Source organism: Scyliorhinus torazame, chromosome 3, assembly GCF_047496885.1.
Source record: "Scyliorhinus torazame isolate Kashiwa2021f chromosome 3, sScyTor2.1, whole genome shotgun sequence".
Lineage (NCBI taxonomy): Eukaryota > Metazoa > Chordata > Chondrichthyes > Carcharhiniformes > Scyliorhinidae > Scyliorhinus > Scyliorhinus torazame.
The window spans coordinates 83,137,763-83,164,795 of NC_092709.1; the positions used below are offsets into that span (position 1 = coordinate 83,137,763).

General features: G+C 47.3%; 1 long non-coding RNA gene across 2 annotated transcripts in view; it reads right to left on the reverse strand.

Annotated features, from left to right (window-relative positions):
* Nucleotides 1-3,712: 3,712 nt before the first annotated feature.
* Nucleotides 3,713-27,033, reverse strand: part of LOC140408548 (uncharacterized) — a 70,583-nt gene continuing 47,262 nt past the window's right edge. For both annotated transcript variants that reach the window (XR_011940131.1, XR_011940132.1), the window contains exon 2: nt 3,713-7,741. This is a non-coding gene — a long non-coding RNA (uncharacterized lncRNA). The remainder of the gene's footprint in view (nt 7,742-27,033) is intronic.

A 27,033-nucleotide genomic window follows, 5' to 3' on the forward strand; every position in this document is an offset into this window, starting at 1 on the left:
GTCTTTAGGGTCTATACAGATGCGGAGCTCGCCAGAGGGCTTCTTGATACACACCATGGAGCTGACCCATGGCGTGGGCTCCGTGACCCTGGATAGGACCCCTTGGTCCTGGAGATCCTGCAGCTGCAGCTTGAGGCGGTCTTTAAGTGGCGCAGGAACACTGCGAGGTGCGTGAACGACCGGGATGGCGTCCAGTTTGAGGCGAATTTGACATGTGTATGGCAGTGTTCCCATGCCTTCGAATGCCTCCTGGTTGTGGGCGAGGAGCGATTGGAGCTGTGCGTTGAACTCAGCATCCGGGAAGTCAGAAGTGCCGCCTGGAGGGAGAGAAAGAATTTGTTGCACAAGGTGGAGAGCCTTGCATGCCTGTGCGCCCAGCAGGGAGTCCTTCGATGAGCCAACTATTTCAAACGAGAGTGTGGCCGTGTGTGTTTTGTGTGTCACCTGGAGCTGGCAGGATCCCCAGGCCGGGATAACTTTCCCGTTGTAGTCGACCATCTTGAACCGGGATGGCTGGATAGGTGGTCTGACCCTCATGGCACAGAATGCTGACTATGCTATGAGGTTGGCAGATGCGCCAGTGTCCAGGCGGAAAGTGATCGGCGATCGGTTGACCGTCAGGGTGGAACTCCATTCATCGCCCGGATTGATGGTGTTGACCCGGTTCACATCAATGACCGCAACCCGGAAGGCATCCTGGTCATCTGTGTCGTTGGGTTGGATGTCGTGATGTGTAGGCTGGACGGTTCGCACATGTCTGCGAGGTTGTCGGAGATGTGGAGGATCCATCGGTTAAGCCGCTCGGCAGTAGGCAGCGTAGTGGCCCATCCTGCCACAGCGTAGGCATTGTCGTTTTTTTGCAGGACATTGCCCTTTTAAATGTGCAGCTCCACAGTTGCCGCACGTCATGACGTCACGGCGTTCGTTATGCCACTGTGCATGCGCAGTTCGGACTTGCGTCGGGCGCACCTGCGCAGTGCGTCCCTCGATGTTGCCGTTGGTTTTGGCGCGCACAAGCGTGGGAGACCTCGAAAAGCGCTCGAAACGGCCGCCGTCGTCCGGGCCGCGGGCCAGGAGAAACTCGATTGCCTGGATGCGTTCGGCATGTGGGCGGCCTGGCTTGCCGATTCGATCGCTAGGGACCCCCTCCGTGCCGATTCGGTCGCCTGAAATTGGGCAAAGCGGCTGGTCGCATTTTCATGGAGGACACAGGCTTCCACCGCAGATGCTAAGGTCAGGCCTTTAATTTTAAGAAGCTGCTGGCGTAGGCCACTGGAGGCAACGCCAAAAACGATCTGGTCCCAATTTCCAACATCAAATTTTAACAAAAGCAAAAACACAACAATATAACCAACAAACCCCCCAAGCTCAAACCCCAGTTAACATGACTTACACAAACATTGCCAACTTCCCCAGCCACTCCTCAGTTGGTTCTCCTCCTGTTACTCGTCTCTCCTGTGCCTCCCCTTTTCCCCCTCCCCCCTTCTGACAGCTTAATTTTTCTCAAAGAATCATAGAATTCATAGAATTTACAGTGCAGAAGGAAGCCATTCGGCCCATCGAGTCTGCACCGGCTCTTGGAAAGAGCACCCTACTCAAGCCCACGCCTCCACCCTATCCCCGTCACTCAGTAACCCCACTTAATCTTTTTGGACGCTAAAGGCAGTTTAGCATGGCCAATCTACCTAACCTGCACAACTTTGGAGTGTGGGAGCAAACCGGAGCACCCGGAGGAAACCCACGCAGACACAGGGAGGACGTGCAGACTCCGCACAGACAGGAAGTCGATGAACGGCTGCCAACTGTGAGCAAACCCCTGCAGCAAACCACTCAAGGCAAATTTAATTTTCTCAAGTCTTTGAAACCCCGCCATGTCACTAACCCATACCCCCAACTTTGGTGGTTCCAAGTCCCTCCATCCGAGTAAGATCTGCCTCTGGGCCACCAGGGAGGCAAAGGCCAGGACGTCGGCCTCTCTCATCCCCTGGGCTCCCGGGTCTACCAACACACCAAAGATCGCCACCTCTGGACTCAGCACCACCCTCACTTGTAAGACCTCTGACATGGCATCAGCAAATCCCTGACAGAAACCCCTCAGCCTCGGACATGCCCAAACATGTGGACATGGTTCGCAGGACCCTCTGCACAGCGCCCACACCTATCCTCCACATCCTCAAAGAACCTGCTCATCTGGGCCACAGTCATGTGTGTCCTATGAACCACCTTGAATTGTATCAGGCTGAGACTGGCGCCCAACGAGGATGCGTTAACTCTCCTCAGGGCCTCCTCCCATAACCCGGCCTCCAATTCCCCTCCCAGCTCTTCTCCCCATTTTATCTTCATCTCCCCTATCGGGGCTCCCTCCCACTCCGTCAGTTCTTTATAGATCTCTGAGACTTTCCACTCTCCTACTCCTGTTCTCGACACCACCTTATCCTGTAGCCCCTGGGGCGGCAGGTGCAGGAAGGTCGAAACCTGCCTCCGCACAAAATCCCTCACCTGCAGATACCGGAACCTGGCACCTCAAACTCCACTCCTTTATAGTTATCACAATTAAATGCTGTGTTCTGATGTTTCAGTTAAACATTTGTAGAAGATTATAAAGTTTAATGCAAAACATTTACGAACAAAAATAATTATAAAAATATAAAACTTTGAAACCCGTTAACATTTAACTTAATTTTTAACTTTTTTAGCTGAACAATGGTATAAAACTACCTCAACTTTTACAAATACCTTGCAATAAAATGTATTTTTTCAGTTAAACACAACAGTTCTGTCTGTTTGTGGGAGGGAAGGGGAGGGAACAGGGAGGATTTTGACAACTGTTAATTGACAAGCTCAACGTCTGAAAGCAGCAGCTGCTGAAGCGGAGTGTCGCAAATCTCCTCTGACATCATTTTGGGATGTCCTTTGGTAGTACACTCTTAGGGAGGGTGACTGATTTGCTGCAATACCTGTCAAACAGATAGTTTACATTAGTTTACAAAATCCAAATGTACTTTAGCTCTGAATCAGCTGGGACGACATGCGGGCTAACATTAGTGTCCTTGAAGGAGTCATTATCATCCGAAACCTACTCTGCTGGGCCACCTATATGTTTAGGATGTCAGAGTCCCGACTGCCAAAGAAAGTCTCCTTCCTCCAGCTCAAGGAAGGATCCTGAACAAGAGGAGGACAAAGGAAGCACTTCAAAGACACCTTGTAGGCTTACCTCAAGAAATGGAACATGAACATCTATGCCTGGGATACCTTTGTTCAGAAGAGACCTACTTGGAGGAACCTCCTGATAGAAGGATCACAATTCTTAAAGAACACCCAATGGCAAGAGGAGGCACAGAGAAGGAGCCTGAGAAAGGAATATCCCTGAATTAGCGTCCAAGGACTGATCTCACCTTTTGGAAACTCCTGCCAAATGAGTGATTGAAGATGAGGCTCTAGGATGTGGCTCATCAGCCACGCAAGGACCCAGAGAACCCATGGCGAGTAACGAGGAGTATCTTAGATGGACAATCACGCTCGTTAGTGCGTAATCACCGCATTCTGTCCATTATAGTTCCTTTAATGGAATTAACATCCTCATGACAAACCAAAGTTTTTTTAAAAAATCATGAATTCACCTTCTGTGACTTCAAACTCACTTTATATAGTAAAGTACCCTTTTAATGGATTTAACAGCCTCATGACAAAGCAAAGATTGAAAATATATATATATATCTTCCTTTCATTTTATTTGCATTTTGAACATATTTATAAATGCTAAACACCAATATAAAACGTTAACCGACCCAAAGAATATCTCCCGTTGTCTCCTGCCTCTGCTGGACTGAAAAACGTCTGTGTAAATAAAAAGGTGTAAAAACTCACAAAATATCTGAGTAAGTGACCCAAGTTAGCCCTGTGATGCGACCATCAATTCACTCGAGACGGGAGTAGAAGTAAACTGCGGCTTTAATCAACTTAGAACAGTGCCTGCCTGCGACTGATCCAATACTGAGAACCACCTACAGGTCGACTGCTCTTTATACCTCTCTTCAAGGGGAGGAGCTATGGACGGGACCCATACAGGCCCCAACATGTTCCCCTATGGATAATGCCATACAATGGCCCATAGGAGGAGCCCACAAGGGCAACAGGATAGCACAGATACAAATACAAGGGCAACAGCACAGATACAAATACAATGGTGGATTATTGGCATAAGACATTCACCACATACTGCACCTGGATTTTTTGTTCAGCTGCTTCAGCGCAGCGCAGGGCTTCAAACTGTAAAAAACAAATGTCCGGGAGTTTCAGGCACATGCCTGAACCCCCGCACTTCCAGGTCATCACGCCGCTCATGTGCAGCGCACCAGTGACTGAAGTCGCGAATCATGCAGGAAGTTACGGGCCAATATTGACTGTGTGCACTTTGCCTTATGATGCCTCATCTGAACTTGGGTGATTTTATAAGCTGAAGAAGATGTTACTCCTTCAATGTGCAGCTGGGTATGCAATCACTGGCAGCCCATGATGTGGGTGAATAACCATTATCCTGGCAGTAATCATGATTCCTTCATTTTGCGACAGACCTCTATGCCACCAGTATTTGACCCACCGCAGCAAGTCAAATTAAAGTTGGATACTAGGGGACAAGAGTTACCCAATCATGTCATGGCCCATGAACCTGGTGCAGAACCCACCCAGACATGCTCAGCACGTCCACAATGGGAGCCATGCTGTCAAAAAATACATTATTTGGTCTCCTTATTTGAGGAAGGATGTGGTGGCGCTGGAGGCAGTTCAGAGGAGGTTCACCAGATTGATTGCGGTGATGCAAGGGTTGACGTATGAGGAGGGATTGAACTGTTTGAACATACACTCGCTGAAGTTGAGAAGAATGAGAGGAGATCTGATTAAGGTATATAAAATACCAAAAAGGATTGATAAAGTAAATGTAGACCAAATAGTCCTCTTTGTGGGGCAATCCAGAATGAGAGGTCACAAATATAGGTTGAAAGGTAGTTGATTTAAAACTGAGATGAGGAGGAACTACTTCTCGCAGATGGTGGTACATTTGTGGAGTGCGCTGCCCTATAGTGGTTAGCACTGTTGCTTCACAGCTCCAGGGTCCCAGGTTCGATTCCCGGCTTGGGTCACTGTCTGTGCGGAATCTGCACGTTCTTCCTGTGTCTGCGCGAGTTTCCTCCGGGTGCTCCGGTTTCCTCCCATAAGTCCCGAAAGACGTGCTGTTAGGTGAATTGGACATTCTGAATTCTCCCTCTGTATACCCGAACAGGCGCCGGAATGTGGCGACTAGGGGCTTTTCACAGTATCTTCATTGCAGTGTTAATGTAAGCTTACTTGTGACAATAAAGATTATTATTATTATATAGTGCAGTGGAGTCTGAATCATTAAATGGTTTCACGAAAGAGATAAATATACTTCTAATAAAAATAAAAACTGGTTAAAGGGATAGGGGGAACAGGCAGGGAGGTGGATTTGAGACCAGGAAGAGATTAGACATGATCTGATTGAATGGCGGAGCAGTCTCAAAGGGATGAATTGCCTATTTCTGCTCCTAATTCTTATGTTCCAATGTTCCTATTATAGAGCACACATACTGTTGCATCAAGCAGTCCTTCTCCTGCCTGGACTGTTCTGAAGGAGCCCTGTGATAATCACCACGATGTACATCAAGGCACATACGAATTAGGAACTGGAGTAGGCCACCCGGCCACTCAAGCCTGCTCTGCCATTCAATAAGATCATGGTGGATCTGAACGTAACCTCAACTCCACACTCCTGCCTACCCCGATAACCTTTTAGCCACTTGCTTATCAAGAATATATCTAGCTCTGCCTTAAAAATATTCAAAGGTTCTGCTTTCATTGTCTTTTGAGGAAGAAAGTTCCAGAGACTCACAACCCTCTGAGAGAAAAAATTATTTCCTCATCCCCGTCTTAAATGAACGATCCTTATTTTGAAACAGTGATCCCTAGTTTTCCATTATCTGACAAGAAACAATCCACCCTATCAGTATCTCTCAAGATCTTAAAGGTTTTGGTCAAGTCACCTCTTACTCTTCTAAACTCTCATGTATGCAAGCCTAACCTCTCCAATCTTTCCTCATAAGGCAACCCGCTCATTCCTGGTATTAGTCTAGAGAACCTTCTCTGATCTGCTTTTAATGCATTTACAAATGTCCTTAAATAAGGAGACCAATACTGTGCACAATACTCCAGGTGTGATTTCACCCATGCCCTGTACAACTGAATCATAATCTTCACATTTTTGTATTCAAATTTCCCTCACAAAAAATAGTAACATTCTAATTAGCTTTCCAAATTGCTTACTGTACCTGTATACTAGTCTTTTGTGATTCATGCACTTGTGGTTGAATGATGCAGGTTGGTCAATCTGGTCATTATGAGGGGTGGCCTGGCCACCACCTATCAGGGGAGCTGCTGTGATGCAGGGGTATGAGGAAGAGGAGGAGAAGGAAGATGGAGTGAAGGAAGAAGAGTTGCAACAGGAAATGGAGGAACAGGCTGAGGAAGAGTGGCTACAACATAACAAATCCTTTTCTGCAGAGGCTCTATGTGATCGAATCATTCATCAGCGATACCTTAACCTTAACTACACCTCCCCATTCACTTATAGTCCCACACTCCTTCCCTTTCCTCAATCACTGACCATAACATTGTCTGAAGGCTGGCTAGCAGGCAACAGCAAAGGGATTGGCAGTGTGGCAGGGCTGAGGGGAGGAATGCTGCCACGCTGCAAGAAGATAGCAACTTTGTGCTCCATGGAACTACTGCCACTCCCCTGGGACAGAGTCACAGAAATCCTAGTATTTTGTTGGAGAACAGGTTGACGGACTGCTGAGAGAAGCTTCTTTTAATAGAGACATCCACAGCCCCGAAGGCAGCAACCTGGGCTTTCACTACATCACACAGAGGATACAGTGGAAGCAGGCAGTGAAGATTTAATTGAAGCTGCTTGTGCCACAATGGAAGCTGTGCTAAAATGGAAGCTGTGTCATTGTTCATTGGATGCTGTGACTTGGTGTGTCCCGCAGGTGTGTGATGGAGGTGACTACCTATTCAACATTGGGATGGATGGGTTCAAAGGTCAAGTAAAGCCCTGTGCCAAGTTGGAGCAGCATTATTTTATGCTCCTTGAAAGCGCAGGCTTTCTCGCACGCTTTCAAATGCACCAAGCCTTTGGTTATGAACATATCAGTTTTGTTCTGTAGTCGAGCCATCGATGTCCTCACTAACTCCACCAGCTCTATTTTTCCTCCACCCACCCCCAACTTCCACACACGGCCAGTGTAGATCTTCACTCTACCTTCGCTCTAAAGCACACAGTCTCTGAGATGGTGTCTGCGGGGGTCGACGATCAAGTGATGCTATATTTTCATCTTCACTGACTTCTTCCACTGTGTCCTCTGTTAAGGCAGCTTCCAGTTCTTGACAAAAAAGGGACAAGCATTGAATTATGATGAGAGGAGAAGTTAAATGTGCATGCTTTCACCATCTGCAACTTTTAAATCAAAAGAGATTGAGGGAGAAATAGGATGAGTAAAGTGGGATGAGGTGCACAGCCAACCTCATCATCAATTGCTTCAGCCATGTCAGTGGTCAGTCTTCCCATGATGGCCAGCATGTTTTCCTCCACAGCAGTTAAACATGGAAGGCACATTTATTTTCCTCCATTTCTTTCCCACTGCCTGCTGTTTTGTTCCATCTTCCCCTGCAAGAAAGATGAAAATGAAATGAAAATTGCTTATTGTCACAAGTCGGCTTCAAGTGAAGTTACTGTGAAAAGCCCCTAGTCGCCACATTCCGGCGCCTGTTCGGGGAGGCTGGTATGGGAATTGAACCGTGCTGCTGGCCTGACTTGGTCTGCTTTCAAATCTAGCGATTTAGCCCTGTGCAGATGGAGGTATGTTAATGAGTACCTGCAAATGTCTTCATGCAGTGGCTGTCAAGGTTGAACAGCTGCCTCTATGTGCTAGCTGTCAGTTGTTTGCACTAGCCTTGCAAAAATGCAAAGCCAGTGAGGGTGAAGGAACTTATGAATTAATGGTTTTAGTACAGATTGATAGAGATGGTTGGTAGATGAGTTGAGCAGTGGATGAGGCTGTTGATGCAGTTGGTAGGATATACCATTTGTGGATGAATTTAACAACTCATGTAGATCGTTAAACTTTTTCCTGCACTGTATCCAATATTTCTGGTATAGACCTGTACTGCTACTCCCACTAACACCTGAGCCCCTGTATGGAAGGTCTCTGCACTCTGTCCCCCTCTGGCCCACTGATGACCCCCATAGATAACGTCCCTTCTTTCCACTTCTGTCACCAATACCTCCAGTACAGTATCTGAAAACCTTAATTCTCACTCTCTCCAGATATGCGAGCATTAATCAAAGTATCACAACCCAGATTGCCTTTTGGAGCAAAGTTCCCACCACTTCTTCCAACCACAGTGCATTTCACCTTTAAAATCCATGCAGCTGGTGAACAGCATTGGTAGTCCTGGCTGCATGCAGAAATCATACAAAAGAGAAGCCAGCATGAATGGTGCCTGTAGCACAATAACCGGAGTAGGTTAATCATGTACTTTCATGGATTTGCCAATATAATCCCCACAGAATTTGAACCAGGAAGTGTAAATGAGAAGAGTTAATTTAATGCCAAGTCATGTGCGGAATGCAAAATAAAGAGAGGGATTGTTTTATTCTTTTAAAATCACCAGTAATTAACATCTGATCGAATAAGACCTCACACCTGTAACAGTTGATTTACAGTGCCTGAGAGACTGTTTGGGAGTAATTAAAACCTATCATGCCATTAAAAAATGTACGTATACTGGAATGGTCAAGGCTTAATTATTTTCCTGCCTGTTGAATGGCTATCAATCTCGTAAGCGCCACAACCGCACACCCTTCATGTGTTTCAATGTCGAGTCTCTTGACGAGATACTGTAATAATACAGTTCCTGGAAGAGCAAGCCAATCGAGACCTCAATATTCTCATTTCCACATTGAACTGTGCCTATGCGATCACGGGAAGCTGTTGTCCAATTTACATTTCAATAATGGTGAACATTGATCTGTTTAGTGTTACTTTTACCGCAAAATCTGGTCCATTGTAATTGATTTTATCGACACATATTCTCAAAGCATTCCTCTGTCTGCTATTTTAACTCTCTTGTCAACCCATCTAATTTAAATGTTTAATGCCTCAACCAAACTAGCAAACTGGATGTATTCAACATTTAGCCACGAGTATCAACCGAAGGTTCTAATTTACATGATCTTCCAGGTGTTTTACTCAGCAGCAAGGGAGATGGGGAGGGAATAATTCACGTTCCTAATAGTTTAAGAAAACTTGTGCCTAGCTATAAGGATCAAAAATTTGGCCGATTGGGAAAAAAAAGTTCTTGCATTTCTATCACATCTTTCATGACCTCAGGATGGCGCTAAGTGCTTTATGTGGAATCACTGCTATAATGTAGGAAATGCAGCAGCCAATTTATGCACAGCAAGCTCCCACAAACAGCAATTAAATAGCTGACCAGCTAAAGCATTTTTGTGTTTTGTTTTGACTCAGATTTGCATTTATAGCTGTGTACATGCATCAAGAAGAGCAATTTCTCCCTCCATAACATTACCTGACTCCAAACTTCCCTCTGCTCATCAGCTGCCCCAAACCTTCATCCATGCCCTTGTTATATCTAAATTTGACTATTCCAACACAGTCCTAGCTGGCTTCTGATGGCTAATCTCCACCTCCTGTGCACCCATGCTCATTCATAACTCTGTAGCCTTCATCTTAATCGCTTCACATTATATTCACCCATTACCCCTGTTCTTGGTGATCCTTGTCAAACTCGGCCTCAATTTTAAAATTCTCATCCTTTCAGATCCCTCCATGCCTTTGCCACTTCGCGGGTCTTACAAGATCGGGAGACTGCAGAATATGAGCTCCCCTGATTAAGGCTCATGTGTCTTTGTATAAATAACAAGGTTCATCTGCCTTGTATAAATAGATTTGACCAGTCAGGCACCAGCTAGAGAAGACCCAGAAGGGAACTACTGAAGCTGTATCTAATAGTCAACATGTTAAATAAAATAAGTTTTGTTTTTCTCCACAACTTGGTGTGGACTCTTCTTTGCCCCTTAAGAAAGTAACTTTTATCTCACTCTCTGTTTCTAGTTTCTTACTTTTCGTTCATTCGTCAATCTACTTGGTGGTCACCTGTCTGTCAGGATTTACATAAGTAACTATCTTTAATCTAATGTATGCAGTGTAACATAGTGATTGAAGTTGAAAGTTATTTCCCAGGTAAAATTTAACATTATATATAATACAGATCAGGAGGTCTTGGGGTGCAGTGGGTAGCGTCCCTGCCTCTGAACCAGGAGCTCTGGGCACGAGTCTCACCCCGTGGCTTAATACCAAGGGAGGTTCATTCATAATGTGGCTAAACAAGCTAATTAACAATCTGCAAATCATTCCAGAACATGCTAATTGGGAGAGATTCCTAGTCAATTATGAAATGGAAAGAAAGTTAGAGTCTCTATCATCATTATACTTCATGGCCAGGACAGCTAGTAGCTCAAGACTAAAACATGCATCTAAAAGTGCATGTTGCCACAGCAATGCAGTCTCTGAGTGAACTATAACACACAATAATCCAGGTATTAGGCACCAGTGTCTGTATTCAGAATGTGTCTGAATTTCTGATATGCATTTCCTGTGTGAGGAGAAAAATTATCTAACTGTTTGTATGATTCTATTCACTGTCCGATCATTCAGATATGAAAGTGAGAATAGCTCGTCCGCCAATCCTGCTTTTCCTGTTGTTAATATCCATGTACAGGAATCTCACAGGTCACTTATAACACCTTCCTGCTTCAGTACAAACCACTTATCCCTTTAATTCCCATTCAATCGGGAGGCTGTCCAATATTTGCAATAAGTGGATTGCTTCCAGTAAATGGGGCAGGAAGTGAAACAAAATCATTAAGCCCAAGTTTGCAAGAAATTATTCCTGTGCAAATATGTATCGCTGGTGCAGAGTACGGTGTTTCTTGTCCCAACTGAATCACGAGGAAGCACAAAGTGATCAGTATGAAGAGCAAACTTTAACAGTGTTTGCTTACAAAATAACCAGCTGTTGATAAAAGGTAGGGACAAAGTTGATGTGGAGCAGATGCTTCCTCTTGTGGGGCATTCTAAAGTGAGAGGTCTTGGTGTTAGGATAAGAGGTAGCACACTTAAAACAGGTTTGAGGAGAAACTACTTCTCCCAAAGGGCTCTGAATTGGTGGATTCTGGGACAGTGATTAAATTTAAGGAGGCATTTGACAGATTTTTAATTGGTAATGGGTTGAAGTGTTATGGAGAACAGGCAGGATGGTGGAGTTAATGCCAGTATGAGATCAGCCATGATCAAATGGCGGAGCAGACTCGAAGGGCCAAATAACCTAATTCTGCTACCATATCATATAAACCTATGAACTTGTGAATTAATTCTTCCTCAATGGCTTCAATATTATGAACCTAAAAACTCAGGAGCCTTCCAATACATTCTTGCCAAGCACTGGGTGGACGACCAATGGTAGGCATTAACTTAGGCCCTGAACATGACACAGTTTCTTCTGTGCCAACCTGCACTGGTCCTTGATTTGGGTGGAACCTCTGTCTGCCCCATATATGATCCCCTGAGCCAGAGAAAGCCAGCCAGTCCAGTAGCAGCAATACAGCACAGTGCCAGCATATAGAATCAATACAGTGCAGAAGGAGGCCATTCGGCCCATCGAGACTGCACCGACCCTCTCAAAGAACATCCTACCTGGGCCCACAATCCATCCTATCACCGTAACCCCACATAACCTTTTGAACACTAAGGGGTAATTTATCATGGCCAATCCACCTAACCTGCACATTTTTGGACTGTGGGAGGAAACTGGACCACCCGGAGGAAACCCACACAGACATGGGGAGAACGTACAAACTCCACACAGATAGTGACCCAAGGTGCGGATTGAGCCTGGATCCCTGGCGCTGTGCTGTGAGGGAGCAGTGCTAACTGCTGTGCCACCGTGCTGCCCTGCCTAGTCAGGATGCAGCTGTGGGTCCTGCTTCGATCCCTGAAGAAATGTTTAACAGTGGGCTCTTCTGGCTTTCACTCTTTTTTTCAACTCTTCTGAGGTGGCATCTAGTGGTAGGCTGCTGCTGCCCCCATTCCCCCACCCCTCAGGGCTACACCAAAGGTGTGTCAAAAATCATGCTGGAACCCACCAGTATCATGCTAAACGAGAAGCCTTCTTTAATCTAAAAAGCACCGGTAGGGTCAGCGGGTGTATGAAACCTGGCACTTACCCTCGCCTTTAGATTTTCAAGACTGAGATTTTAACTTGCTAATAAGTAACCTAAAATGCAGTTATACTGTCTGACCTGGCTTTTGAATCCATCCATGTGAGATGCCAGGGGCAAAGGCAGCCTCATGCTGCAGGAGCTTATATAACACCACATAGTGTAAAACTCCAGTGTAGCAGTAAGCTGAGTTAAGAAAATGATCTGGAGGCCCACTGAACCTTCTGGGCTGAAACGTATTTAAATGTTCTGGGGCAGTAGATACGATTCCCATTGTTTTCAAAGCATTCAAAGTCTGACCATTTGGAGAGTGGTGCTCCATCCATCTGTTGAAGCATTACATAGGCAACGTTTCCGCCGGCATTGAATTAATACTCTAGCAATCACCCTCAAATGGATAGGTGCAATCTCTCCAGTTTTTGCCTGAGACATTTTTCAAATTAGTAAAGGTTGCTCTAGAACACCAGGAATCACTCTGGAAGCTTCAGCTCCTGCCATACTGTTGAACTCCGATTTCTTCACCACATTCAGTCTGTTACTGACCACTTTTCTTCTCCTCCTCCCCCTCCCCTCAGCCCTCCCACACCACCATGAAAATGCTAATACATGTCTTTAACCCTTCAGAGCTAGACTACTCTCTTTTCACCATTGAAAAATCATGCGGTAGCTATCAGCATTGACAGGAGCTGCAAACGTGTGATATCGGACAGACCACCTATTCTGCACCTCACACCTGGGAGGGGTGATTTAGCAGGGTGTGTAGGGCGCGGACAATATGAATTGTGCTTGAGTTTTTGCCCATGCTGAAATAATAGGTACTTCCTGCAAGTCATGCAGAATATTGCAGCTCATGTGTTCACGACAATGGAGCTTGCATCCCCATCATCTCCATCCACCATTTGTTTCCTTTTTCGAGGAGGATTGAATTTAAAATGTTTGATTTGCCTTCAAATGCATTCAGCCATCACCTCTCCTCACCTGTGTAACATTCTCCAATACTATATTCCTACTATGTCCTCTAATACTGGTCTACTTCTTTTCTGCACTCTCCTTTCTAACACTGGTGACTGCTTCTTCAGCAACCTTGATCCCATATTCTCAGATATCCTCCTTCCAAATTTTACTTTTACCTCCTACCTCCCTGCCTCCAAATATTCACAGAAAACCATTTCTATTCGACTCATCTTTTGCCCCATCCTCTTCCTTTCTTGCTCCTTGTTTCTGTCAACTGGGGACCGAATTTCCTCCAAGGAAGTGGAAAGCAGGAGTTGGGTTTGTTTTCACTGCAGAAACCTGCCTGCATGGGAAACTGATTAAAGTTAATATTTTTAACTGTGTGAGCCCTTCATTAGCATGGAGGTGGGTTTCCAGTCCAATTAAGTGCAACAGCCGAACTCGCAAAGCTGGATGCCCTGTCAACAGCCTCCCAGTTTTAGAGGAACATCTGACTGCAATACAAGGTAAGCTACAGGGCAGGTGTCTCAATGAGAAAGTGCCCTCTTAGCCATTTTTAAAAAATCATTGGTAAGAAAATACAGAAAACAGCCAGACCACCACTGACCACTGGTGAGGGCGTGGCGGTGGGGGAGGGTTACAAGATCCCCTCGATAGAGCAGCCTTTGGCTGTTAACCCTGCCATGCAGAGAAGGGAGCCTGTAGGCCTGCCACAGGCACTGGCACCCCAGCCTGCAGGTAGTTGATCTGGCATCCCATTGCATCGGGAAATTGCAGGTCGTCTGGCTAAAATGCAGCCCATCTCTCAAACGGCACGATAGCACAGTGGCTAGCACTGCTACCTCATAGCGCCAGGGACCCGAGTTCAATTCCAGCCTTGGGTGACTGACTGTGTGGAGTTTGTATGTCTCCCCGTGTCTGCGTGGGTTTCCTCCGGGTGCTCCAGTTTCCTCCCACAGTCCAAAGATGTGACGGTTAGGTGGATTGGCCATGCTAAATTGCCCCTTAGTGTCCAAAAGGTTAGGTGGGGTTATGGGGATAGGGTGGGGGTATGTGTCCAGTTAGAGGGCTCTTTCAGGGCATTGGTGCAGACTCAATGGGTCGAATGGCACTGTAGGGATTCTATGAAACTTATCTTTAACAAAGCTTTTAATAAGCCCACTTGCCTGCCTATCTTGTGACGGCTGACAGCCTTCCCTGTTTCTTTCAAAATGCCCATGCCAGGAACAGGCTGTTGCAACTGACATGCCATCCAGCATTTTTACTCCCTCCCCACATGCCTCTGTTTTAGCCTTGAAAATGCCTAAATATATCTACCATTCTGTGGAGGTTGTTGATGCTGCTGCGCTGTCAACAATGTTCAATGTCGCTCTTGGTTCACTAGAACCTGAAATGGTTCCTGATGACTAAGTTCAGGTGAATTGAGTTCAACTTGCCTGTTTTCTCTGTGTATAGAAAATAGTATAGAAATAGTCTTTGAGATATGAAGGTCCCTTTGATCTACAATTGGACATATAAATTGGATGTTGCGGTTCTGCCTGGTCAAATTGATGAGGAGGATGATCAACATCACAGGAAAAGAATCCTTGTAATTATTCCCCACATATATTCATTTTGGTCCCTTCTCTGACTAAAGCCCTGTTCCATTGTGGGAAAATGGTAAAGTTATTACTTGTATGCGTGTTCCATTATGAATGTTTAATCCATCATTCCTGCTGGAAGCTTTGTTACAGTAGGGAAACTGGTCGGGCATTCAGATCATAGAATTTACAGTGCAGAAGGAGGCCATTCGGCCCATCAAGTCTGCACCAGCTCTTGGAAAGAGCACCCTACCCAAGCCCACACCACCCTAACCCCATAACCCAGTAACCCCACTCAACCAACATTCAGGGCAATTTTGGACACTAAAGGCAATTTCTCATGGCCAATCCACCTAACCTGCACATCTTTGGACTGTGGGAGGAAACCGGAGCACTCGGTGGAAACCCACGCACACACGGGGAGAACGTGCAGACTCCGCACAGACAGTGACCCAGCCGGGAATCGAACCTGGGACCCTGGAGTGTGAAGCAATTGTGCTAACCACGATGCTACCGTGCTGCCCATTCATTCTTCATATTGAACTGATGACATCATCTACTTCAATGGCCTGCACTTCTTTGCAAAATAGTTCCGCTTAACGCATGAGTGGCACTTCTTCCCTTGAGCTGGACACGGCCTTGTGAATTGATGAGCATTTCCACAATGTGGACACAGATTTGAAGACATTTGACCATGATCGCCCATGTTGAGAATGCTGCTGAGGTCTCCTTGTCCATACCCCTTTCTTTTGAGTTTGTTGGGCCGGCTGTATCAGCAACGCTGAACCTAAGGGTACATTGTTCTGTGACCTCTTCGAAGCTAACATGACTGGCTGGATTCTCCGTTTGGGAGACTAAGTCCCCATGCCGGCGTGAAAACTGTGGTCTTTTACACACAGAAAACTGGCGCAAACTGGCCATCGATTCACTGTTTTGCGGGCGGCTAGCAGGGAGGCAGTGTAGAGCTTGCAGCTCTAGCTACCGATACGGCTCTGAGCATTTCCGGTTCCATGGTCATGCCTGCACACCACAGCGGCCTACAGCGGCCGCGCCGTGCTTCATGACGGACTAAAAGCCCGCGGACCCGAACCGCAAAAGTAGTGCCCTCCTTCGGCCGCAAGTACCACGGACCGCCCACCTACATTGCCCCCAGTCCCGAATGAGGGGGGGGGAGGAGGGGGGGGTGGGGGGGGTGCAGGGGGGGGTGGGGGTGAGGGGGGGTGAGGGGGGGAGTGGGGGGGGTGAGGGGGGAGGGGGAGGGGGGGAGGGGGTGAGGGGTGGGAGGGGGTGAGGGGGGGTGGGGGGGGGAAGGGGGGTGGGGGGGAGGGGGGTGGGGGGGGGAGGGGGGGTGGGGGGGGGGGGAGGGGGGGGGGGGGGAGGGGGGGAGAGCCGGACAACCCCTCCCCCGGTCTTCCTTTCTGGAAGATTTTTTGATTATCTAGCTCCACTAACAGGCACGGTAGCAATGGGCAGCATGGTAGCACAGTGGTTACAACTGTTGCTTCACAGCGCCAGGGACCTGGGTTCAATTCCCGGCTTGGGTCACTGTCTGTGCAGAGTCTGCACATTCTTCGTGTCTGCGTGGGTTTCCTCCGGGTGCTCCGGTTTCCCGAAAGAAGTGCTGTTCAGTAATTTGGACATTCTGAATTCTCCCTTTGTGTACCCGAACAGGCACCGAATGTGGCGACTGGGGAATTTTCACAGCAACTCCATTACAGTGTTAATGTAAGCCTACTTGTGACAGTAATAAAGGTTATTAGATTAGATTGTTATTATTAACAGGCTTAAGTGTTCAAGTACAATTACATGGATCAAAGAACTAACATAATCAAACACCGATTGATCAAGTCATTGAATACTTCAATATTCTAAAAAGGCTACAGGTCAGAACTGATGAAAGGTCACAGCCTAGAAACATTAACTTCTCTCCACAGGTGCTGCCTGAACTGCTGAGCATTTCCATCATTTCCCGTTTTTATTTTAAATTCCCAGCTTCTGCTATATTTGCAGATATTGCAAATATCTGCCAACCTCAGGGCATTCAGAGTATTTTACAACCAATTAAGCACATTTTCTTAAGTGTATTCACTGTTGTAATATGGGAAACATGGCAACCAATCTGTGCACAGCCTGTTCCCACAAACTGGAATGTGGTAATGACCAGATAACGAAAGAGAAAATACTGGAAAATCCCAGTACGCCTGGCAGCATCTGCAGGGAGAGAAAAGAGCTAACGTTTTGAGTCCAGATGACACTTTGTCAAAGCTAACAGACAGGGAAAGTGGGAAATATTTATACTGTGGAGTGAGAATGAAAGATGAGTCATAGCCACAGATACCCAGAGAAACCGGGCGCTAATGGCCATTAGCGAGACGCAAACTGGAGGAACAACATCTCATCTTCCGGTTAGGCACGCTACAGCCTCCCGGTCTCAACATCGAATTCAGCAACTTCAGATGATTAGCTCTACCCCACCTCAACCCATTTGTTTTCATCCTATTCATTTTAACTGTCTTTTACCTTTTCTTTCTTTCTTGTCTTTCTTAATATTTACTTGTAGCCATCTGGGATGGCCACTTACAACTAGGGACAGAGAAACTCGCAAAGCCTAGTGGGTAAAATGGACAAGGCAAGGCTCAGGCAGACTCAGAGCCTGAAATGTATATTTGCAAGCAAGAAGTCCAGACGGTATTGAAACTCTGACCAATTAGCATTTTAATGGGGCCAATTAGCATTTGATGGCCCATCCTCACCAGAACAAAGGACTGGTACTCGAGCCACCGGTACAGTCCCAGACATTTCGGCGCCACTTTCAGGGGAAGCGACAACAACGGGGCCAGTGACCACTTGGGACATGCCCAGCCATCCAGATCCCCGCCCACTTATTGGTTAGGAATCGAACAGAGTGATCAGGGATCACCCAATTAGTGGGGCCCAAAAGAGCGCGAAAACCCCCAAGTATAAGAAGAAGGGTTTGCCAGATGTTCGTCCTCTTTTGGACCTGGTGCCCCAGTCACGACCATCTCCAATTGCAGCAACACCAGAAGCAAGTCCAAGTTCAACGGATGAGCCTAGCTGAGCAGCCGTTACTCCTTCGGACTTGATAGATCCAGAATCGAACAGCGGCCACTGTTTCTCTGACCTAAGCCGGGTGCCTGAAGTTAAGTACAGGTTGTCTTAGTTGATAGGTGTAGTTAATGAGTATGTTTATATTGCATGACTAATTCTGTGTAAATTAAGTACCCTTGACCTTGAACTAACAAACTGGTGTTCGGCTCTTTGATCGATAGCCGGTTGAACCTTGTGGTGGTATCATTCGATACCTGGCGACTCTGAGCATTAGAATATAGATATCAAAAGAAAGGAGGGCAACCTCACTGATTGCCACAATTGGAACAGACCCAATAGACAAGACAGAGGAAAAGAAACTCACAACAGTTATTGGCGACATCTGACGGGACTCGACCCAGAAGTGACTGTGTCACTCCGAGAGAACCCACAAAAGTGTTTGAATTAGAATCCAAATTTGGTAAAGTAAAAGAAACCACAAGCAAAACCAGTATCCATCAAACCTCCAAAATTCGGAAGTGTGTAATTTGCATGCGTATTAACAAAGGGATATAAGGTAAACTCGATAGATTTTGTTGCGTGAAACTTTCGGGAGTTGCGTAAACCGGAAAAAAGCTTAAGCCGTACCTGTGTTTGCACCACCGCTTTATTCCCCCTTGTTCCAAATTTCTGGTAGACAGAAGTATTTATAGAGATATCTATAAAGGCAATGGAACGCCTTATGCATCCACAAGAGCCCGAGGTCGCAGCGACCAATAGATCAGAACAGTGTCCCATTTGGGAAGAAGAGCTCAGGAGATACCTAAAGGGGATAGGATGGCCCCTATGGTCGGAATTTTGCACAAATGAAGAAACAGGGGCGTCATTCTCCGACCCCCCGCCGGGTCGGAGAATGGCCGTTGGCCGCCGTGAATCCCGCCCCCGCCCCCGCCGAAGTCTCCGGTACCAGAGATTGGGCGGGGGCGGGAATCGGGCCGCGCCGGTTGGCGGGCCCCCCCGCTCAATTCTCCGGCCCGGATGGGCCGAAGTCCCGCCCAGAAATTGCCTGTCCCGCCGGCGTAAATCAAAGCTGGTATTTACCGGCGGGACCAGGCGGCGCGGGCAGGCTCCGGGTCCCTGGGGGGGGCGCGGGGCGATCTGACCCCGGGGGGTGCCCCCACGGTGGCCTGGCCCGCAATCGGGGCCCACCATTCCGCGGGTGGGCCTGTGCCGTGGGGGCACTCTTTCCCTTCCGCCTCCGCCACGGCCTCCACCACGGCAGAGGCGGAAGAGACTCTCCCCACTGCGCATGCGCGGGAGACTGTCGGCGGCCGCTGACGCTCCCGCGCATGCACCGCATTTCCGCGCCATCTGGCGGGGCAACAAATGCCATTTCCGCCAGCTGGCGGGACGGAAATCCCTCCGGCGCCGGCCTAGCCCCTCAATGTTGGGGCTCGGCCCCCAAAGATGCGGAGCATTCCGCACCTTTGGGCCGGCGCGATGCCCGTCTGTTTGGCGCCGTTTTTGGCGCCAGTCAGCGGACATCGCGCCGTTGGGAGAGAATTTCGCCCCAGTTCCTGGCAGCATAGGACAGACTTGGTGGGACAGCATGACCGAGATTCACAAGAAAAGTTTAACTAACGTTCGTAAGCCGATGGCAATCGTGTCCTGTCTGGCACAATTGCGAGGCACAGAGGATGTCGTGGGGATGCTTCGTATGCAACTTGAGGAGAAGGAGAAAAGTAGAGAGGGAGACATTAGTGAAAGCGAGAGATTAAATGTGCAGCTCCGGGAGCAGTTAGCGGCGAAGGACAAGGAGATGGATGATGTCAAGAGGGCACATCAATCTTATCTAGCCCACCTTAGCAGTTTCCAAATTCAGTATGGTAAGGCCTACCAGGAGACGCAACATGCTGTAATGGTAAGAGAAAAATCAGAGAACTAGGTAGAACAGTTGAGGAAACAGTGCGATGATTTGAAGGCAGCCCTCCGAGCACTCCACTGTTCCACCACGGAACAGAGGCAGAGTTCGGTGGATCATGCCAAGTGCAGGCAGCAAATTGCAAAGTTGCAATCCCTGCTAACTGTTGAAAATGGGTTCAGAGACACCTTTGGCCCACAGCTAGACCAGGAAGACGGCCCCGATTAGCAGGAACTCAGTGAAACGGCCCAACAGGTATGTGAGTGAGACCGCAAATCAAAATAGAGCCCCCCAGGCCCCAAAAAGAAAAGCAACCGCACCATCGACTGCACAGGCAGCACCCAACCCAATGAACCCCATCACTACGCAGCGCAGGGTCACCACGGAAGGTCAACCCGATTTTGTGTATACAACCCCATTAACTGTCACCCCGTTAAGGGATGCCCGCGATAAGATAGAGACTTTCCACCCCATATCAGACTCACACCACTTTTTCGAACTAATAAAGCAACAGACCCTCATGTATGGTTCAGACAAAAAGGAAGAGGTAAAGCTCATAGTTATGTGCCTTGACCAGTCAGTTAGTTCAGCCCTTCCCGACACACAAAATCTAGGAGGAGGTAGCCTCCAAGAGATGAAAACAGCCATTTTAGACGCCATTGGCGTGTATGGAAAGGCTCAGTAAACCAAGGTCCACCACACTAAGAAAACTAAGAAAACAAAAAGGGACGGTCAATAGAGAATTAAAGGTGCTATATTTAAATGCGCGCAGTGTACGGAACAAGGTAGATGAGCTTGTGGCCCAAATTGTGACTGGCAGGTATGATGTGGTAGGCATCACAGAGACATGGTTGTAGGGGGTTCAGGGCTGGCATTTAAACATCCAGGGATTCACAACCTATCGAAAAGACAGAGAGGTGGGCAGAGGGGGCGGGGTTGCCTTGTTAACTAGGAATTAAATTAAATCAATAGCACTAAACGACATAGGGTCAGATGATGTGGAGTCTGTGTGGGTAGAGTTGAGGAACCACAAAGGCAAAAAAAACATAATGGGAGTTATGTACAGGCCTCCTAACAGTCAGTGGTCAGGACCGGGGGCACAAAATGCACCACAAAATAGAAAGTGCATGTCAGAAAGGCAAGGTCACAGTGATCATGGGGGACTTCAATATGCAGGTGGACTGGGTAAATAATTCTGCCAGTGGACCCAAGGAAAGGGAATTCATTGAATGTTTACAGGAGGGCATTTTGGAACAGCTTGTGATGGAGCCCACGAGGGAACAGGCCATTCTGGACTTAGTGTTATGTAATGAGCCAGACTTGATTAAAGATCTTAAAGTAATGGAGCCCTTAGGAGGCAGTGATCATAATATGGTCGAATTCAATCTCCAATTTGAAAGAAAGAAGGTAGAATCAGATGTAAAGGTGTTACAGTTAAATAAAGGTAACTACAGGGGCATGAGGGAGGAACTGACAAAAATCGACTGGGAGCAGAGCCTAGTGGGAAAGACAGTAGAACAGCAATGGCAGGAGTTTCTGGGAGTAATTGAGGACACAGTACAGAGGTTCATCACAAAGAAAAGAAAGGTTATCAGAGGGGGGATTAGGCAGCCATGGCTGACAAAGGAAGTTAGGGAATGCATCAAAGCAAAAGAGAAAGCCTATAATGTGGCAAAGAGTAGTGGGAAGTCAGAAGATTGGGAAGACTACAAAAACAAACAGAGGATAACAAAGAGAAATAAGGAAAGAGAGGATCAAGTATGAAGGTAGGCTAGCCAGTAACATTAGGAATGATAGTAAAAGTTTCTTTAAATACATTAAAAACAAACGGGAGGCAAAAGTTGACATTGGGGGCTCCAAAATGACGCTGGTAATCTAGTGCTGGGAGACAAGGAAATAGCTGAAAAACTAAATAAGTACTTTGCGTCAGTCTTCACAGTAGAAGACATGAGTAATATCCCAACAATTCCGGAGAGTCAGGGGGCAGAGTTGAATATGGTAGCCATCACAAAGGAGAAAGTGCTAGAGAAACTAAGAGGTCTCAAAATTGATAAATCTCCGGGCCCAGATAGACTACATCCTAGAGTTTTAAAGGAGATAGCTGAAGAAATAGTGGAGGCATAAGTTATGATCTTTCAAAAGTCACTGGAGTCAGGGAAAGTCCCAGAGGATTGGAAAATCGCTGTTGTAACCCCCCTGTTCAAGGAGGGAACAAGGAAAAAGATGGAAAATTATAGGCCAATTAGCCGAACCTCGGTTGTTGGCAAGATTCTAGAATCCATTGTTAAGGATGAGATTTCTAAATTCTTGGAAGTGCAGGGTCAGATTAGGACAAACCTGTTAGAGTTCTTTGAAGAGATAACAAATAGGTTAGACCAAGGAGAGCCAATGGATGTTATCTATCTTGACTTCCAAAAGGCCTTTGATAAGGTGCCTCACGGGAGACTGCTGAGTAAAATAAGGGCCCATGGTATTCGAGGCAAGGTACTAACATAGATTGACGATTGACTGTCAGGCAGAAGGCAGAGAGTTGGGATAAAAGGTTCTTTTTCGGAATGGCAACCGGTGACGAGTGGTGTCCCGCAGGGTTCAGTGTTGGGGCCACAGCTGTTCTCTTTATATATTAACGATCTAGATGACGGGACTGGGGGCATTCTGGCTAAGTTTGCCGATGATACAAAAATAGGTGGAGGGGCAGGTAGTATAGAGGAGGTGGGGAGGCTGCAGAAAGATTTAGACAGTTTAGGAGAGTGGTCCAAGAAATGGCTGATGAAATTCAACGTGGGCAAGTGCGAGGTCTTGCACTTTGGAAAAAAAATAGAGGCATGGACTATTTTCTAAACGGTGACAAAATTCATAATGCTGAAGTGCAAAGGGACTTGGGAGTCCTAGTCCAGGATTCTCTAAAGGTAAACTTGCAGGTTGAGTCCGTAATTAAGAAAGCAAATGCAATGATGTCATTCATCTCAAGAGGCTTGGAATATAAAAGCAGGGATGTACTTCTGAAGCTTTATAAAGCATTAGTTAGGCCCCATTTAGAATACTGTGAGCAATTTTGGGCCCCACACCTCAGGAAGGACATACTGGCACTGGAGCGGGTCCAGCGGAGATTCACACGGATGATCCCAGGAATGGTAGGCCTAACATACGATGAACGTCTGAGGATCCTGGGATTATATTCATTGGAGTTTAGGAGGTTGAGGGGAGATCTAATAGAAACTTACAAGATAATGAATGGCTTAGATAGGGTGGATGTAGGGAAGTTGTTTCCGTTAGTAGGGGAGACTAGGACCCGGGGGCACAGCCTTAGAATAAAAGGGAGTCACTTTAGAACAGAGATGAGGAGAAATTTCTTCAGCCAGAGAGTGGTGGGTCTGTGGAATTCATTGCCACAGAAGGCGGTGGAGGCCGGGACGTTGAGTGTCTTTCAGACAGAAGCGGATGAATTCTTGATTTCTCGAGGAATTAAGGGCTATGGAGAGAGAGCGGGTAAATGGAGTTGAAATCAGCCATGATTGAATGGTGGAGTGGACTCGATGGGCCGAATGGCCTTACTTCCGCTCCTATGTCTTATGGTCTTATGGTCTTATGGCTATAATAGAGGAGATCCGGTAGAAGGACTCAACCGGTGCAGGCAGAAAAAGGCAGAGCATCCAACAGCGTTCGCTGTACCCCTTTGGATCCATTTTACTGCGGTATTTGGTGAATTAGCCTGCACCCAGTTATCAGCAGACAATACGGCCAAATGGACCCGTACGCTAGGATCCCATTCCACTGGGGCATGACAGAAAGCATGTGCCAGTTACGACCCCTCAGACCTGGCACACAATGAAGTGTGGGTTCTAAAACGCTTGTCGAGAGCTTGGGAACAGTCCGTAGACAGAAAGACAGAGCAGGAGAGAGTAGACGCCACAATGAATCCAGTAAGGGCACATCAAGACCCCGCATGGGTCAATGAAGGTAGAGGTACAGCGCAGCACCCCTCCACCATGTACCAGAGAGAGATACGGCCCACTACCGACTCCATTACCCTTAGTGGCTTTACAGGTCACCTCCAGCAGGGACACAGCACAGCCCCTGTGGATGTACAGCTTGGCAATATTAAAACAAAACACTCGGTCATTTTAGTTGATTTACCCCAGGCAGCAGAACACATCCTAGGCATAGATTTCATGAATGCATACAACCTTTCATTCGACCCAGTTAACAGATGTGTATGGAAAATGGCTAGAGCAGCGCAAGCCCCCACCATGCTCACAGTAGGAGATTATGCCCATAGAATCAGCTCAGTAAGAGAGTACTGGTTTGATCCACAAACCATTACCACAGACAAAGCAGTTAGCGAGGTCTTGAAAAGACGTAAAGCAGTGTTTGCAAAGCACAAGCACAACTTCGGCAAAATCCCAGGAGTGGTTAACATTACAGGTCCCGATCCTAAGCCCCAGAAGCAGTATGGCTTCCCCCAGCAAGCCGAGGGGGAGATAGAAAAGGTAATCCAAAGTTTATTAAATCAAGGTGTGATTCGACCCGTAGCATCGACGAATGATGCCCTGATTTGGCCAGTAAGAAAACTAGATGGTTCATGGCGACTGACCATTGATTATAGGGAATTGACCAAATTGACTCCCCTAGCAGCCCCCACCATTGCCACGAGTCCCGAGACCATGTTAAAACAGGGACTCCTATCAAAATTTTTCACGGTATTGGACATCAGCAATGGCTTTTGGTCCATACCACTGGACAAAGCATACCAGTATAAATTTGTGTTCACTTTCCAGGGACAACAGTATACGTGAACGGGCCTTCCACAAGGCTTCCACAACTTCCGAATTCTTAGAACTACTCACAACAATTGGATGCAAAATTAACCCCAAGAAAGCCCAAATCCTCCAGCATAGATTCCATTGTAAAATTGCCCTTGCCCCAGAATGTTACAGCACTCCGGTGGTTTTTAGGACTGGTTGGATATTGTAGAAACCACATAGACGGTTTCACCACAAAGCAACCCCACTTTCCGAGCTCCTAAAGAAACAGGCCCCATGGAAATGGCTTCCACAGCACACAGATTCCGTGGATGCGTTAAAACACACCCTGATCACAGCCCCCACTTTGCAAGCCCCAGAGCCACACTCGATAGAGGTAGTGACCACCGACCGAACCCTTTCGGCCGTACTTCTGCAGGAATGGCACGATCGTTTAGGTCCCGTAGCCTATGCCTCATGAGTCTTAGATCCGGTGGAACAAGGATTTTCCGCCTGCGAAAGGCACCTGTTAACAGTTTTCTGGGTGGTACAGTACTTCTGATACATAACCGGACTCAACCCAGTGACCATTTTGACCGAGCACACCCCGACACAGCTTTTATTGGATGGCAGACTAAAAGATGGCACAGTAAGCCAAATTCGAGCAGCGCGATGGACCCTACTCTTACAGGGATGTGCCATTACCGTAAAACAGACAAAAACGCACACGTCTCGGGCTGATAATTTGCACTATGCAGGAACCCCACATGAGTGGGAGATCATAGCCCCCAAGCACAGCACAGGCCCCTTTGTTCCCAAGTCGGTACCAAAGAAGACAGGTACCCGATCACAGACGACCCAGCCCACAGACAAAGCATTGAGAATTTACGTAGATGGCTCCTCCACAGTGGCGGGACCTGGCAGGTAAATCGACTGGGGCAGTCCTCAGGGGGGATCCACAGTGGCCTGGCCCATGATCGTGGCCCACCGATCTGCGGGTGGGCCTGTGCCGTGGGGGCACTTCTTCCTTCCGTTCCGGCCCCTATAGGGCTCTGCCATGGCCGACGCAGAGAATACACCCCCCTGTGCATGCGCTAGAATACGCCAGCGGTTCTGCGCATGCACGGGATCATGCCGGCCCTTTGGCGCATGCGCGGACTCACGCAGTCCCTTCGGCGCCGGTTGGCGTGGCGCCAACTCCTCCGGCGTCCATCTAGCCCCCGGAAGTGCGGAGAATTCCGCTACTTCCGGTCGGCCCGACGCCAGAGTGGTTCGCGCTGTTTTTGATGCCGGCGTCGGGCCATCACGTCGATTGCGGAGAATCCCGCTGCACATTTTTGTTCTCTCTGGGGACTACCATTAGCATTCTTTCGCCTTGGTTTCTGTGGCCATTAGCACCCGGTTCCCTGGGTTTCTGTGGCTATGACTCATCTCTCATTCTCACTCCACAGTATAAATATTTCCCACTTTCTCTGCCTTTTAGCTTTGACAAAGGGCTATCTGGACTCAAAACTTTAGTTCTTTTCTCTCCCTACAGATGCTGCCAGACCTGCTGAGATTTTCCAGCATTTTCTCTTTGGCTTCAGATTCCAGCATCCGCAGTAATTTGCTTTTATCCAATCACCAGATAATCTGATTTTAATCATGGTGATTCAGAAAGAAATATTGACCAGAACACCAGTGATAACTCCCCTGCTCTTGGTCAAAATAGTGTCATGAATGGTTTTACATCCGCCTGGTAGAGCAGACAATACCTCAGTTTAAAACCTCATCTAGGGCAGCGCCTCCAGCAGTGGGGCACTTCATCAGTAAGGCACTGGAGTGTCAGCCTAGATTTTTGTGGTTTCAATTTTCTGTAGTGGGATTTAAACTTACAACCGTCTAACTCAAGAAAGCATACTACCCACAGATGTCATAATATACACCAGTATATCATGGTGCAGATACACACACACTGATGGACACACAGTGGGACCAATCAACACACACAACACCACAGCCAATCACCAGTTAGAGTACACGCACTATAAAGACAGGGGGCATCAGAGTTCCCACTCATTCGAGCTGCAGCTTCCTAGTAGGACAGAGCTCACAGCCTGCAGCACAGATCTTCACCATATGCTGAGTGCATCGACTGGTTAGGACAAGGCATAGGTCTTTAGTTCAATCTAATATCGTGTTAACCCACAGTGAAAGTATGTTAAACAGTTTCCGACTTAATAAAATAGTGTTGCACTATTTTAAGTGTTGGTGGCCTGTATGTGTTCCACGGATCCAGAGCGCCCAACACAACATGATACCAGGAGTGGAGGGATATTAGAACTTCTTAGACTTACCTGCAAGTGATCTGCCTTGCGCCAGCATACTGTCATCCTGCAAAATGCACAACATCTGCCCGCCGCCGCTCCGTAT